Here is a 12660-nt window from a genome sequence, read left to right as displayed (position 1 = left end):
CTTCATCGCGACTCGATGGCTTTGAAAATAAGGTTTAAGTCTTCTTGTCGTTACCACTATAGAAAAAGCTACCCTCTCAATTTTCTGGTATCGAGCTCCAGCTCCCCTAAAAACTAACCTTGACAAAGTTGTTATCTTTCCAGTTAATTATTGAACCTCATTTAATGACGTTGGACTTTATTCTCTCTAGTCTTTAGAATTCACTTTTTGGCTTCATGAGACCTTTTTTTGCATTACTCTTTTCGCCTTTTATGTAGCATTTCGCCCTCTTCATGACTTCTTCCATGGAGGTTGAAGTGTCCCGCCTTCAATCCATTATGGAAATTAAGTTGCAATGAGCATCTCTTGATTGGGATTAGAGACCTTGATGGTAGTCTCGCTGAACCTGGCAAGGTATTCCCGAAGCGACTCTAAATGACTTTGGCAGATGCTAAATAAACTTGTTATGGTTACCTTGACATGTTTGCTATCGACGAAATGGTGGATAAACTTTCAATGGAAATCGTTGTACCCTGTGAGATAAAGTTGTTTGGTAGATTTGTGTATCATCTCAAGGCAGCGTCCTTGAGAGTTCTAGATAACAACTTGCATTTCAGGTGTTCATATGCTCCAGTAATTGAGTTCCTACCGCCATTAGGCACTCTAACGCGTATGTCTTATCGTCGAACATTGGTAGGTGTGGAATTTTGAAGTTTTTCAAGACTGAATCATCCCACAACGCTTGCACCAGTGGTTAAGACTCCTCCACGTCGTTATGGGATTCTTCCTCAAATGCTTGTTCTTGTTCAATTTTCTCTACTCACGCCTACAGGATTTGGTTTTGTCGGCTAACTCTTTAACCGACAACTGGAGTTGTTTAAGTGAACCAATAATAACAGAGATGTGATTGCAGAAAAAAAATTACCTTTAGCTTCAAACAAGTTTCCCGAGCATATGGAAGGAAAAAAATACAACTTAGCACAAATATTCAAGAGCTTGCGTTGTTACTGTTTTAATTTTTAAAATATAGTGAGAAAGAGAGAGAAAATAGAGTTGCAGTTGGAGTGATGAGAGAGAAGGTACTACATTAATAAAATTTAGAAAAACCATAAAAAGTGGGGGCATTAGTTAGTCTTTATCCTGTGCAATATTGCACAGGTTAGAAAAACTCATGTTAGTTTTATCTTTTGATCTCATTCCTTGAAAGTACATACCGAATAACATAACTTCTTACTCTCCTCTATGCAATTCAAGTATTTTATATTTAACTAAATTTCAATTCTTGTGTTGATATATCGACTTTTAGTCTGTTGTCTGATTTACGTTTTATTTTTTAATAATTTGCTTAATTCTTTCTTCTTTTTTTTTGTTCGGGTGTTTTCCTTTGTTTATGTCCCTCAATTTTTGTTGTTGTTTAGTTTGTCTTTTATTCATTTAATAATATTTACTTGTAATTTTTTTTTTAGTTTGGTTTAAGAACTTTCAATAATGACTTTCAAAGTACTACAAAATATAAAAGAGAGATTGAAACAAAAAAACATTAATTATTGGATATAAAAAAGAGTGAGTGTAATTTAAATAAATCTCCATCATTGATTTATGATTCATATTTGGCGGTTTTGTCTTTCATCATTTGGTCTTTCTTGTAAAATTACGCACAACATGACAGAACTATTAACTTACTCCTCTACGTAATTTAAAATTTCTCATATTTATTGAAATTTATAATCATCCTTAAACAAATTAGTATTCTTCATATTTGAATTCAAATACTACTTCAAATTCACCCCCTCTAAATTAGGTAGATTTAGAGGGTATAAGAATGGTTGAGAAATAGGTGAGAATACTACTTCAAATTCTTACTCTCCTCTAAATCAGGTAGTATAAGAATGAGTGAGAAATGTTTTTAACACAAACATAAGCGAATAATATTTAGAGTCATTCACTCTTTAATCTCTTGCAAATAGACCAAATTATGGATATTGTTTCCAATTTTTTATAACTTGCATATAATTTTGGCATGCTTACATTTTTTATAACTTGCAAATAGATCATTTATATTTTTTTAGGGATGGTATAATTTTTTGTTAAAAGAATTGATAATTAAAATTAATTTATCAATATGTTCATCAATTGTATATATAGAAAAATATCCAATTATTAATTTGATTGAAATGATAATTATTCAAATAACATTTAAATTGCAACTTAGAAGGAAATAGTAAGATAGTTGTAAGAATAAGATGGCATGCTTAGATTAAAATTCATATACATTTAATTCATACTCAACCGATCCATATTTAGGCACATGTTATACGATAAAATGTATGAAGATTATATATTTGGACAACCTCTAAGTCAAAAATCAATATATTTCTTGTATTACAATTATAAGAACCACATGACTTGAGTGTCACCTTCAAAAAAAATTATTTTCTACTTTGTTTTTGTTTCTATATATATATTTCTCTTGAGATCAAGGATCACCTGCACATGTGGACAAAATAGTATTTAAAAATGAGACACATATTTATATTTCTAAATTATTTGGATTGTCCTCCTTTTATTGAACACCTCCAACATCAATATATCCTCAATCTACATAAATTTTAAGGCGCTACAAAATCAATAAAATAGAAGTTTCTTTTATCCTCTTCAACTTATTCACATGAAAAAAATAATTATATTCTCATTAATCAACATAAAAATATAAGAAACAAATAAGCTAAAACATTAGACTAATAAAATAATACACGAAAAGGAAGATTTTTCTAATTAGAAAACATTATATGAATAAAAAATGATGGCTTACATGACTGTCATTAGAGTTAAATACACATCTTACATGAACTGTCATTTCATAGGCTTTCTACGTAATTTTAAATTTGAGTTTTTTCCTAATTCATGTCATTTGACAAATAAAACATAGAGACTAAAAATATAAATTTGACCATCAATAATAAAAAGCTACCACAATCCATACAACGGCCATTCAAGATTATTAAACTCGAGATCATTCCACAACCGCAAACTCTCATAACCTATTATTGACCACTTAAACTTGAGTTTTTATGAATAATTAAATTATAAAAACGATATACCTCAAGATTAATTTAAAGGGGAAGAACATTCCCATTTACATATAGCTCGTTCCTCAATATTATTCCTCTACGTGAAATCAAAAGTACAAATAATACATTAGTTTATCCATATAGATATGTCATTCTAATTGACGAAGGTAAGAAAACTCAAATTAAAGTCATCACAACATTATTAAAATGATGTGTAGCAAAAAACCAATATATGTTAAAAACAAACTAGGATTTAATCTACGCACCAAGTTTTGTTATTGTCATTCTACTTGAATAAAGTTGACATACTGTACCAAAAAAAAGTTGTCATATGACTTGAACTAAATTAATCGAAAAAAGAATACGCGTGCTAAAAGAAGAAATAACATGCGTGCTAATTACACCATTTTCTTGCGATACACACACATCTCTCTTCTATTGATTTTTTAAAATACAATAATAAAATTAAAATACCTGAATCGAATGTTCCTTGAATGAATCCTAGCTCCTTACTAAGGAAAATCAATTCTTTATATGATTTTAAATGCCACAAAATAGAAATGAAGATAGAATAGAATGCGGATGATATTTGAGAAATATTGCTCACAATGGTAGGATACACAGAGGAGAAAAACAGACAAATTGGTGAATGAGTAATTTGTAACTCAAATTTTATATATGAAAAGATAATGAAAAGCTTGCACTAATTGCCATACAAAAGGAAATCTTTGAAACAGTAACTGATTTTGCCATACAAAAAAAAATGTAACCGGCCGGTACATTTTAATTTTAATAAAAGCTTGCACTAACTGTCTAATAACATAAGAAACGTAACATATAATTTTTTAAGTTGAGTGATTTGGTGTTTTATAAATTAAGATTGAGATATGTCTTGTAGGTATTATGCATCTAAACCATGACGGGTCCAAACTCAATCACCTTAAAATTCTCAATATTACTCATTGTAATACTTGCATTTGGGGCTAGAGAGACTACATGCTCTATTTTTCCTACTCCAACTCATGTTACAATTAAGAATAATATATCGCCACATCCAACCCCCATAGATCTTACTGTTCATTGCAAATCCAAAGATGATGATCTTGGATTTCACACACTTACGTTTGGAGGAACTTACACATTTTCATTTAGGCCAATAGTATTTCCAATTTTTAAAAATACTTTATTCTTTTGCGGATTTACATGGCCAAAAAATCCTCACCGTCATTATCTTGACATTTACGATCAAGCTTTAGATAGATGCAAATTTTGCAATTGGAAAATAAATCAAACCGGTGGCATTAAGATTGATACAGATGGGAAGGAATACTTTTATGAATGGAAAAGCATTGACTTAATTGATGCAAATAGTCCATCTAAGATATAACTTTCTTGTGTTTATTTGCTATTGAAATCATGCAAGTCCTATCTATCTATCTATATCCATAAATTTTATTTTGAATATTGTAACACTCAAACCCAATATTTAAATAAATCTAACTATAGAAAATCTTTTTTAAAATACGCAGCGGATAATAAAATTAAAACGACTCGAAGTCGGAGATAAAATATAAAATGGTGGTTTAAGGTATTACATACTTCAAGAACATTGCTAATTAGCATAAACATCGCTTAATAAAAATTGTTTTCTAAATAATACATTTACAATAAAATAAGAATACAAGTACAAGACTCGATAAACCCTTCCCCGTGTCACAATCAGAGCGGAGCTTTCACCAACAACTCGAACACCAACAAACATACAACCTGAGAACCTAAACACCCAACGGTTCAGCACAAACACAAAACGGAGGATTAGATAACACAATTATTAACAGTGACTGAATATAACGCATATCAGACACTGAGTAAAATAAATACAATTGAGTAAATTCAACTCAGATAATCACCACATATACAGACATGTATAGATCTACTCAGACATGTATAAGACATATATCAAATATATTCATACATATTCATTTATCAATTACTCGTCACATTTTAGAAGTACAAACTCTCGAACAAATAAATGAAATACACAACGTCGAGTACTATTTAACATTTAAGAATATCACACAATTCCTAATGCATTCTAATGTCACATAGATATGATGTCACTTAGACATATCTATATGCATGTGGTACCAATTCTTCATAATTTTGGATAACTTAAACCAAGTGATCATCGTCTCTAAAACATTCTAGATCATCGTCTCTAGAATAACAGTAAACTAGATCATTGTCTCTAGGATACTCATCAATAGACACAACTTATGAATGTGCATATACCAAACATATGGTTTTATCTCAATTATAACATCAACATAATATGGATAACATAATCCAAATATTCTAAATCATCGTCTTTAGAATAACTCTACTCATGATAAATCATCATTCATCATCATCAATAAATCAACATGATAATTCAACATCATAAATCAATAACATTATGAATCGTCACTGATACATCATCACGTAATCACACTAATCTTCAATAAGATTTATTCATCAATAATTCATCCAACATAATGATAATACATCAATCATTAATTAACATCAACAACCATCATCATTAATCTTCAACACATAATGCATCAACAAGGGTTAACAACATAATCATCATCAATAACTTAAGGAAAATACATTTATTCCATACTCAAAAGATACTAAAACTAATCAACAATAATTAGTTATTTAATTCAATTAATCAAACTAATTAAGCATACTTTATTACCAAAATATGAGCAAACACCAATAACCCAGCATCATCTCAGAAAAATAATTCCGAAATCGGAATCTACGCGAAAAACAGAGCAAAATAGGTTCCTGGTGCATAAGTCAACAAAAAGTCAAAATTACTCAACACAAGGGGTTACGTCGGCTATAGCGTCGGCCAGTGTTCGACGCAAAACACTGTTCATACTGCAGAATTGCAGAAAACGCGTTTTTGAGTTCGGCTTACTCAAATAATCACTTATTTCAACACGAAAATCACTTATTTCAATCCAGAAAATTATACCAAACATGTACCATAGTTATACATGTTCAAAATCACTTAAAACAATAAGTATAAGCACTTTTTTCATGAATTTTCACTTAAACTTATAAACTTACTAAAAGCACTTAAACTACATCATCAACAATCAAAGTAAGTATTTTTCTCAAAGCAAATCATCCAATAATCATGAATAAATATATAGATTCATGTATCAACACATAAAACTCATAAATAAACATATTCTCAACTCCCACATACAAACCCCCAATTGAGATTAGAGAGTTTGGGCCAGAGAAAAATAATTTTCTCTCCTCTCATGAATTCATCTCCAATAATTATGTTACTATCCCTCTTACCTCTAATTCCTTAAAAATGAAAGATTTGATGTTCTTGAGCTCTCTAACTTTTCTCGTCTCCAAAGCTTTCTTTCTTTCTCCCAAAGCTTCATCTTTCTTTCATCTAGGTTTAAGAAAGAAAAAAAATGAAACTCTCTTACTGATTTTTTTCCCTTTTATGCTAGGTTTTTACTAATTACTACATACACCCCCTCTTTACTCAACACACCCCGCAACACCTCTTAGGCTCAATACTCATTTTAGCCTAATTTCTTAATTTCTACTCATGCTTATCAAAAAAAAAAATAATTAATTTCTACTCATTAATTATCTTGACTCTAATTTAGTCTACAACTCTCAACTAATTAATATCTATTATGATTATAATATACTCCATAATAAAATACACGCAAATAAATAATCTAATAATAAAAATTGGGATGTTACAAATATCAAATTGCAAAGTGTCAATATCTATATGAATAATGGAAATTACGATTATATTATTATTTTGACTAAACACCCTTAGATCGGATGTTATATTTGTCACCAACACTTCTTGCCTGCTTGTTTTTTTCCTTTGTTTGATTCTAGTGATGTCAGTATTCTCTGAGTTGTGATCTGAACTTGGGATGTCAGTAATTCTTGAGGAAGACTCGAGAAACAAATCTTGAAGGAGCTGTGAATTTCTCGACTTATACATGCAAGAACTATGATTCAAAATCAGGATTCTCGACTTAATTACTTCAAGGGGTGAATTTTTAGCCACTAAACTACTTGAACAAAAAACTTATATCAATAAACTAAATTGAATTTTTGGTCCCTTAACTTATTTAGTGGTTTCATTTTGATCCCATAATTCATTATTGTTACACTTTGATGCCTTAACTATGCTTTCATCCGTCAAATAAGTCTTTCCTGATAAAATTTGTCAAAAAAATGTTAACATTCGTCATCTCTTTACTGCCTTCTTCAGCAACTCGTAACGCAAACAATTTCATCACCCCCTTCATCATCAAATTCAGTCAAATTCATCACCCCGTGCCTAAATTTTACCAAAACTTCAGTGCTCAATTTTTTCTCAATTCAAAACCCCAAACCCCAAATTCTTAATGGATATCAAAGAAGAAAGAAGCGTTTAATTAATTCTTCCACTTGTTAAATATGGTTGTATTTCATCCCCAAAAGCTAGGTCATAGGATGAGGTTGCCCTCAAATATTTATACACTTTACATCCCGGTAATCTAAATAATGTGGGACTTCAAACAAACTCCAACATACAACTACATATTCAACTCCCACCTAGACTAGCATGGTCTTGTGCCAAATCAAATGTCCACATTGCATTCATTAATCCGGCTCTGATACCATGTTAAATATGTTTGGATCTCATTCCCAACACACTCGATGGGGTAATTTATCTTCATCGTGACTCGATGGCTTTGAAAATAAGGTTTAAGTCTTCTTGTTGTTACCACTATAGAAAAAGCTACCCTCTCAATTTTCTGGTATCGAGCTCCAGCTCCCCTAAACACTAACCTTGGCAAATTTGTTATCTTTCCAGTTAATTGTTGAACCTCATTTAATGACGTTGGACTTTATTCTCTCTAGTCTTTAGAATTCGCTCTTTGGCATCACGAGACCTTTTTCTGCATTACTCTTTTCGCCTTTTATGTAGCATTTCGCCCTCTTCGTGACTTCTTGCATGGAGGCTGTTTGTTTTTGTGCTAAAGGCTCGTTGAAGTGTCCCACCTTCAATCCATTATGGAAATTAAGTTGCAATGAGCATCTCTTGATTCGGATTAGAGAGCTTGATGGTAGTTTCGCTGAACCTGGCAAGGTATTCGTGAAGTGACTCTAAATGACTTTGGCAGATTCTAAATAAACTGGTTATGGTTACCTTTACATGTTTGCTATCGACGAATTGGTGGATAAACTTTCAATGGAAATCGTTGTACCTTGTGAGATAAAGTTGTTTGGTAGATTCGTGTATCATCTCAAGGCAGCGTCCTTGAGAGTTCTACATAACAACTTGCATTTCAGGTGTTCATATGCTCCAATAATAGCTAGTTGAGTTCCTACCGCCATTAGGCACTCTAACGAGTATGTCTTATCGTCGAACATTGGTAGGTGTGGAATTTTGAAGTTTTTCAAGACTAAATCATCCCACAACGCTTGAACCAGTGGTTAAGACTCCTCCACGCCATTATGGGATTCTTCCTCAAACGCTTGTTCTTGTTCAATTTTCTCTACTCACGCCTACAGGATTTGGTTTTGTCGGCTAACTCATTAACCGACAACTGGAGTTGTTTAAGTGAACCATTATCATGCTGGGATGGAGTTCCTATCAGGATTTCCTCTTGTTGTTTTGTACGGCCGAAAAATGTTGTTTACCGAGCCTTGCGGTGGGGGCCAAATGTTCTTGCATCTGATATATTCGTGAATACTTATTTAGAAATGCCATGAGCTTAAGTTTTTAAAAAAGTGAATATGTAGAAAGTGATGATCTTGACCTAACGGTGCTAGGTTCCTATATATAGGCCCCTGTCCAATGCATTTCGTGGTTATTCTACCTAATGAGCGAGGAGCGGTTGGCTTGGCTTCGCCTCCTTAATGTGTCCCCATGTGGTCTATTATTTCGGCTCTATCCTCTTATGTGTGACTTAGTCCATGATTATTCGATTAACCAATATTCCTTGGGCCAATAATTTAGGTGTATTGAGTTTCTCTTGAATGAGGGAGAGTCTAGCCCACCAATTTTATGGGTCTCACCCAGTCCACTTTATCACACGGAAAAACTTTTTTTTTTTTTACAGATTCCTCGTTTTATACATATGCTTTTTTTTTTACGGTTATACATGTGAGTTATGTAAAATGGAACATATGAATCAATTTTATTTTTATTAACTCTAAATAATAATAGCATTTTGACTAGACTAGACATTAAATAAAATACATAAGGTTTTTTTTTTTTTACCAAAATAAAATACATAAGGTGGAAAATACACATTTATAATTATAAATACATTCAAATCGTTAATATTACAAAATAATTTGAAATAAAATACTCATAAGTATAAATTCATTCGTTTTTAAAATGTAATTTTTATTTAAAAAAGTTATCTTATAAAATTGCATAAATTCTTTTTGTGTTTTAACTAAAATATTAAATAACAGTAGTTTTTTTTTTGGTACAAAAATAATAGTAGTTTTATTATAGTCAAAATGTGTATTGATGAAATAAAATATTCAAAATGCATTTAATGAAGAATATATTTTAATATTTAAAGTGGTATCATTGATTTAGTTATTTAATAACATTATTTTTAATTTAAGAGTAAGGTCTACAAAAAAAAAGGTAATACTTCATCCGTAATACTTTATAAGCAAAAATATATTTTTTAGATTCATTGTATATTTAATGTATCTGTTCTATATTATGGATCAAATACATTAAATATACAGTGAACTTATAAAGTACATTTTTGTTTATAAAGTGTTACAGAGGGAATATTAAATAAAATCATATTTATGCCTATATTAAATAAAGAAACTATATATATATATATATATATATATATATATATATATATATATATATATATATATATATATATATATATATATATATATATATAGTGATATATGATAAGTTGATACAATAGTTTCATTGTTATCCATAAAAAATTAAAAAACTTCATATGTAAGTTTTTCACAATAGTAAGGAAATATTAAATTTTTATAATAAATATACCATCATATGCGGTCAACATGAAATAGTCAAATTATGATTTCTTTTAAAGGTGAAAATATTTATTATACTTTTTTAAGTTGAGTGATTTGGTGTTCTATAAATTAAGATTGAGATATGTCTTGTAGGTATTATGCATCTAAACCATGACGGGTCCAAACTCAATCACCTTAAAATTCTCAATATTCCTCATTGTAATACTTGCATTTGGGGCTAGAGAGACTACATGCTCTATTTTTCCTACTACAACTCATGTTATAATTAAGAATGATATAGCGCCACATCCAACCCCCATAGATCTTACTGTTCATTGTAAATCCAAAGATGATGATCTTGGATTTCACACACTTACGTTTGGAGGAATTTACACATTTTCATTTAGGCCAATAGTATTTCCAATTTTTAAAAATACTTTATTCTTTTGCGGATTTACATGGCCAAGAAATCCTCACCGTCATTATCTTGACATTTACGATCAAGCCTTAGATAGATGCAAATTTTGCAATTGGAAAATAAATCAAACCGGTGGCACTAAGATTGATAAGGATGGGCGGGAATACTTTTATGAATGGAAAAGCATTGAATTAATAATTGATGCAAATAGTACATCTAAGATATAACTTTCTTGTGTTTATTTGCTATTGAAATCATGCAAATCCTATCTATCTATCTATCTATATCCATAAATTTTATTTTGAATATCAAATTGCGAAGTGTCAATATCTATATGAATAATGGAAATTGCGATTATATTATTATTTTGACTAAACACCCTTAGATCGGATGTTATATTTGTCACCAACACTTCTTGCCTGCTTGTTTTTTACCTTTGTTTGATTCTAGTGATGTAAGTATTCTCTGAGTTGTGATATAAATTTGGGATGTCAGTAATTCTTGAGGAAGACTCGAGAAACAAATCTTGAAGGAGCTGTGAATTTCTCGACTTATACATGCAAGAACTATGATTCAAAATCAGGATTCTCGACTTAATTACTTCAAGGGGTGGATTTTTAGCCACTAAACTACTTGAACAAAAAACTTATAATAATAAACTAAATTGAATTTTTGGTCCCTTAACTTATTTAGTGGTTTCATTTTGATCTCATAATTCATTATTGTTACACTTTGATGCCTTAACTATGCTTTCATCCGTCAAATAAGTCTTTCCTGTTAAAATTTGTCAAAAAAATGTTAACATTCGTCATCTCTTCACTACCTTCTTCAGCAACTCGTAACGCAAACAATTTCATCACCCCTTTCATCACCAAATTCAGTCAAATTCATCACCTTATGCCTAAATTTTACCAAAACTTCAATGCTCAATTTTTTCTCAATTCAAAACTCAAACCCCAAATTCTTAATGGAAATCAAAGAAGAAAGAAGCTTTTAATTAATTCTGCCACTTGTTAAATATGGTTGGATTTCATCCCCAAAAGCTAGCTCATAGGATGAGGTTGCCCTAAAATGTTTATACACTTCACATCCCGGTAATCTAAACAATGTGAAACTTCAAACAAACTCCAACATACAACTACATATTCAACACCCACCTAGCCTAGCATGGTATTGTGCCAAATCAAATGTCCACATTGCATTCATTAATCCGGCTCTGATACCATGTTAAATATGTTTGGATCTCATCCCCAAAAGTTAGCTCAAAGGGTGAGGTTTCCCTCACATATTTACACACTTGACTGCCTGGGAACCTAAGCAATGTGGAACTTCAAACAAACTTCAATAATACAACTACATATTCAACACTCACCCTCATGTCTAGCGTAGTCCTGGATCATATGCCCACATTTCGGTCACTTTTCTTTGTGGTGGTGAACCATCTAATTTTTATGATCTTATTAATATTGGCTATTGCACCAGGAACAAATGCAATGAATGGTACGAGCTTTATTTTCATTGCATGTCATTGTCATATATACATGTTTTTCAACTTTTTCATTATAATTCGTTAATAAAAAAAATCTATTATGAAACAACCATTTGATGAAGATCATGGCACAAGCACCAACATAATATATTTTCATGTTATATTACATAAAAAATCGATCAGTTCCAATAGAAGGAGGGTTTGGTAAGGTATGATATGGTAATGAATAAAAAAGATTTGTTTTGTTTTTCCAAAAAAGGAAATAAATACTAAGTACACCAAGTAATTCTTACCCTTCGTACACCAAGTAATTCTTACCCTTCGGATTCAATTATAATAGATTGTTAAGATTCGGTGTCAAATTTAATTTGACACCTTGATGTCAATCGATCCTAACTCGTAATATAATCAAATCTTTGAACTTTTTAATTTTGTTATTCTCATTTCTTTATTTCATTTTTTCATAATAGTCAGGATCCATTAAACCCAGGTGCCCAAGTTTTCTTTTGTCAATTTTTTTCCTGAATTTCATTTGTGTTATCATGAGCACGGTATTTCTTTTCTTTTTATTTTCATGAACCATCACCATTTCACATATTAAATTCTTATTTATTTTTTCAAAACAAGCTTACTCTCTC

At 30.8% G+C, this 12660-nt stretch overlaps 1 long non-coding RNA gene across 1 annotated transcript; it reads right to left on the bottom strand.

Annotated features, from left to right (window-relative positions):
* Positions 1 to 4583: 4583 nt before the first annotated feature.
* Positions 4584 to 6512, bottom strand: LOC123889180. Its single transcript, XR_006802427.1, has 2 exons — positions 6411 to 6512; positions 4584 to 4825 (listed from the first exon to the last, which is right to left on the bottom strand). It is a non-coding gene; the product is annotated as an uncharacterized LOC123889180 (long non-coding RNA).
* Positions 6513 to 12660: the final 6148 nt, after the last annotated feature.

The sequence above is a fragment of the Trifolium pratense genome, linkage group LG6 (genome assembly GCF_020283565.1).
Source record: "Trifolium pratense cultivar HEN17-A07 linkage group LG6, ARS_RC_1.1, whole genome shotgun sequence".
In the NCBI taxonomy this organism is placed as follows: domain Eukaryota; kingdom Viridiplantae; phylum Streptophyta; class Magnoliopsida; order Fabales; family Fabaceae; genus Trifolium; species Trifolium pratense.
The sequence above is the reverse complement of the archived record's forward strand: the minus strand, read 5'-3'. Positions and strand labels throughout refer to the sequence as shown.